The 4,367-nt window shown below is 47.7% G+C and overlaps 1 pseudogene; it reads left to right on the forward strand.

The window, feature by feature from the left end:
* Window positions 1–311: 311 nt before the first annotated feature.
* LOC150039786 (glucose-induced degradation protein 8 homolog pseudogene) lies at window positions 312–1,104 on the forward strand (annotated as a pseudogene).
* Window positions 1,105–4,367: the final 3,263 nt, after the last annotated feature.

Consider the following 4,367-nt stretch of genomic DNA (forward strand, 5'->3'; position numbering starts at 1 on the left):
TGACCACAGGACTCAATACTCCTAATGTAAGCTGTGTACATACACAAGAGAAATGAAAGCACTTATCCACAAATGTTCACTGCTGTATCACTCAAACCACCCAAAAAGTAGTAACAACCCAAATGAATGCTTAAAATATGCCATGTCTATGCGATGGGGTATTGACCTTCCAAAAGAGTGCAGAGTAGATATATAGATACATACTACAACCAGGAGGAACTTCCAAAGCATACTAAGAAAAACAATCCATGAGGCTGCCGCCCTGCCCCGACCCGGGAGCCGCCGCCTCGGCCGTGTCCTGAGGGAGGCGGGATTCGCACGAAATAAATCAGAATGAGTTATGCAGAAAAACCCGATGAAATAACGAAAGATGAATGGATGGAAAAGCTCAATAACTTGCATGTTCAACGAGCAGACATGAATCGTCTCATCATGAACTACCTAGTCACAGAGGGTTTCAAGGAAGCAGCAGAGAAGTTTCGAATGGAATCTGGGATTGAACCAAGTGTGGATTTGGAAACCCTTGATGAACGAGTAATTAAGATTCGGGAGATGATTCTGAAGGGTCAGATTCAGGAAGCCATCGCCCTGATCAACAGCCTCCACCCACAGCTCTTGGACTCAAACCGGTATCTTCATTTTCATCTGCAGCAACAGCATTTGATGGAGCTGATCCGCCATTGTGAGACTGAGGCAGCCCTGGAGTTCGCCCAGACACGGCTGGCAAAGCAGGGTGAGGAGAGCAGAGAGTGCCTCACAGAGATGGAGCGCACGCCGGCCCTGCTGGCCTTCGACAGCCCTGAAGAGTCTCCCTTTGGAGACCTCCTTCACATGATGCAGAGGCAAAAGGGGTGGAGTGAAGTTAACCAAGCTGCTCTAGATTATGAAAATCCTGAGTCCACACCTAAGCTGGCAAAATTACTGAAACTGCTACTTTGGGCTCAGAATGAGTTGGACCAGAAGAAAGTAAAATATCCCAAAATGACAGACCTCAGCAAAGGTGTGATTGAGGAGCCCAAGCAGAGCCTGTGCCTGGACCCCCGCAGTCACCGGCATAGGACTTGCCTCTCTCGGGCCACGACTGACAGAGCCTCACTGCAGTAAAGAACCTTTCTCCCCTTGTACTTCACTTTGTTTTTGAGCCAGCATCTTTTGAAAGGGGGAAAGCCACCCTTTTAAAATGCTGGCAAACCCACAGCGAAAGACCCCGGCTCTTGGAGTCTGATGCCGTGTGTGCACTGTGACGCGACCTGAGGGTTGGACGGGCCGACCTTCCTTGTTGTGGGCTCCTGGTGTTTCTGGCTGCCCATGAGCTCCTTGGCCAGGAAGGCTGCGTTGGAAGTCTGCATTGGTGGCGGTTATCAGTCAGCCATAAAGCCTCCCACCCAAAACACTGGAAAAGCACTGATCATTCTTTGGCTTTCTGTTAGCTTGTAGACAGACTATGTTTTCTTAAATTTTTCTTAAGACTTGTCAAGCCTTCATCTTCAAGTTTTTCCTTACCATCTTGTTTTTGTTTTGTGTGTGTGTTTTTTCCCATAGGAAAGAATATAAATTTGTAAATCCTAATTCAAAGACAACTTGTGTGTGCAGGTATTGAGTTTGGTTTGTTCATGCCTTTTGGTTTGGATTGTATGGCTTTTGGGGGTGATGTGTGTGTGAGGGGCAGGCTGTGTGGTTTTGTTTTTTTAAATATATATTTTGGTGCTGTATGTGATGAGAGACTGTTCATAGCAGACCAGTGGGCCATCTCTTACAGGTAATTTTGTTGAAAATAAAGGTTTCTCTTTGATTCTAAGAAAGTCCCATGAGAAGTCCTCATCATCTCAAGCAGCCCTTGTTTTTGGTGTACTTTCCTATGCTGATACAGTGGTGACAGCTGCAGAGTGACTTCGACCAGTTTGTGTGTGTGACAGCAAGACAGCCCTGGGTGCTGGTGGGGACCAGGACCGAGGCTGTCACACAAGGCCTGTCAGCCTTTCTCGTCTGCTCCTGAGCTTGGCAGAGTAGTTCTCAACTCCAGTTGTCAGCAACGCTGCAGATGTCCTGCTTTTTTCAGTTACTTGCTCCTCACTTGGTGGGAGGTGTGGGCTTGAGGTGTGGTATGGCACTAGTCTCTGCTGGGCGATGGTGTGTACATATGTAGATCAGGGCAGAGATGTGTGTGGAGACCTTGCTGGAGCAGGAACCCCCTTCAGTAAGCCTGGTGGGAATGTAAGCAGTGCAGATGCCATCTTTCCCCCTCCCCCGCCTGGCCTCAGCCTCCCAGACCCTGGAACTAGGGGACTGCTTGCCGTGTTGGGCAGCTTGAGGCATACCAATGAGCTAGTTTAGAGCGGGCTATGATTGCTCATTGGCTAATACCTAACTGCTTAGTTGACAGCTGATTGGCCTCTTAGCACACTCCTTTGTATGTGCTGGCTTTCTGTTTCTAGGCAGTGCTGGGGTCAGAACTTGGGGCCTTGTGCTAGCTAACTAGGCAAGTGCTCTACTACTTGAACCATGGCTATAGCCCTTCATGCTTGTTTTGTGTGCCAGTACTAAGGCTTGAACTCAGGACCTGGATGCTGTTCCTTAGCTTTATTGTTGAAGACTCTACCACTTGAGCCACAGATCCACTTGCGGCTTTATGATGGCTAATTGGAGATAACATGCTTTCCTGCCTGGATTGGCGCTGCATGGCAATCCTCAGATCTCAGATTCCTGAGTAGCTAGGATTACAGTGTGAGCCACAGGCATTCAGCTATCCTTTTAGGTTTTGTCATTTTTTTAAATAGTATTTCCTGTTTATGCCAAGCTGGCCTCAGTCCTCCTGTGTACCCTTTCCATATAGCTAGGGTGACAGGCACCAGTCACACTCAGCTTTTCTTGGTTAAGAGGGAGTCTCACTAGCTTTGCCTGGTCTGGTCTCAAACCACGGCCTCCCAGTCTGCTCTCCAGCGACTAGGGTCCCGGTGGAACCACTGTACCCAATGTGCCCTGCCTTCTTGAGCATGTTCCTTCAGTGTCTTGTCAGCCGTTCTCCCAGAGGACTTACTTCCCACCTCCTTGGAACTGAGTGAGGTATCCTCGGCTCTTGGCTTCAGGAGGTTTGGCCGTACTCATGCTTAGCTAGAGTGAATATAAAAGATGTGGAGCTGCAGCTGTTATGGGAATTCTGTAACCAACCCAGTCCCCAGAGGGACCCTTTGCTGCCCTGCAGGCCACAGGATGGTGTTGGTAGTCTACCCTTGGCTCCAGGCAGGGTAGGTCTCAGCAGCCATCTCTAGCTGTGATCTTTTTTTAGAGGGATTCTTTCCTTCCTTAGATTTGAGGATAAAATTAAGGTAGTTGATAAGGGAATTTTAATCTTCAAGTAGTTAGTAGTTTAAATGTAGCAGACATTGGGGAGAGATAAAGTAAAGTACCAGATAACTGACATTATCTTATTAGTGTATATTAAGATTGTTTACATAGGTACTAACTATATAATCAGTTTGACTTGTTCTCACACTCAGAGGTGTGGGAGACAGAGTAACAGGATTATCCACAGACAGTGGGGTCATGAATGGGGCTCTCATGAAGTATTGGTGAGTGGTTATACGACAAAGTGTTGCTATTTTATTTACAATTCAGTCAGTGCTGAGATCCGCCAAAGTCAGAATGCCTGGACGGTTTCAGACACTGGGGTCTCTTCCCAGGATCGCCAGTGGACTGGGCGTGAGTCCCTGCCGGGGGCTGCTCCGCCTGCCCTTCCTGGGCTGTAGTCTTTGACTGCAGCAAGCAAACCGAGTTAGTCAGTTTCAGTATGGCTTCCTTCTTTGCCTCCTTGGGATCTCACTCTGGTGACTATTGAAACATGGTTGTATTGTACAGATTAGCTTTTTCTTTTTCATTTTTATGCCTTCTGGTGGAAAGTGCCTTGAAATAAATGAAACTTGAGAATTTTTTGGACTTTATTTCATATCATGACGTTGTATGTGGAATAAATCCCAGTTTGGAACATTCTGAAGCCTAGAGATTATGTGGGGAACTAATCTGTTTGCCACTTGAATTAATTGTAGGTTCTGGAAAAGGCAGGAGTTGGCTGGGACTAACGTTTGAGACCAAAGTCTGTGTTGGTACATAGCTGAGAGCTGTTGACCTTGTGTGTGCAGAATCAACAAGCGGGTCCCCGTTGCTGTCGGGGAATGAAGACAGCCTTTGTCAAGCAGTGTGATGTCCTTATTGTCTTCTTCCTGTGTGCAGCTGGTTTGGAGAGTGGAGGCAGCAGTGCTGAGAGGAACCTTGACTCACTTGTTGACACTGGCACTGGCATCCGGGACATAAAGGGGCAGGCATCCCTTCCGGGACTGTGCCGCTCTCATGTAAACAAAAGACGCAGTAAG

The sequence above is a fragment of the Megascapheus bottae genome, unplaced genomic scaffold (assembly GCF_031878675.1).
Source record: "Megascapheus bottae isolate mThoBot1 unplaced genomic scaffold, mThoBot2.hap1 HAP1_SCAFFOLD_58, whole genome shotgun sequence".
NCBI classification, from domain to species: domain Eukaryota; kingdom Metazoa; phylum Chordata; class Mammalia; order Rodentia; family Geomyidae; genus Megascapheus; species Megascapheus bottae.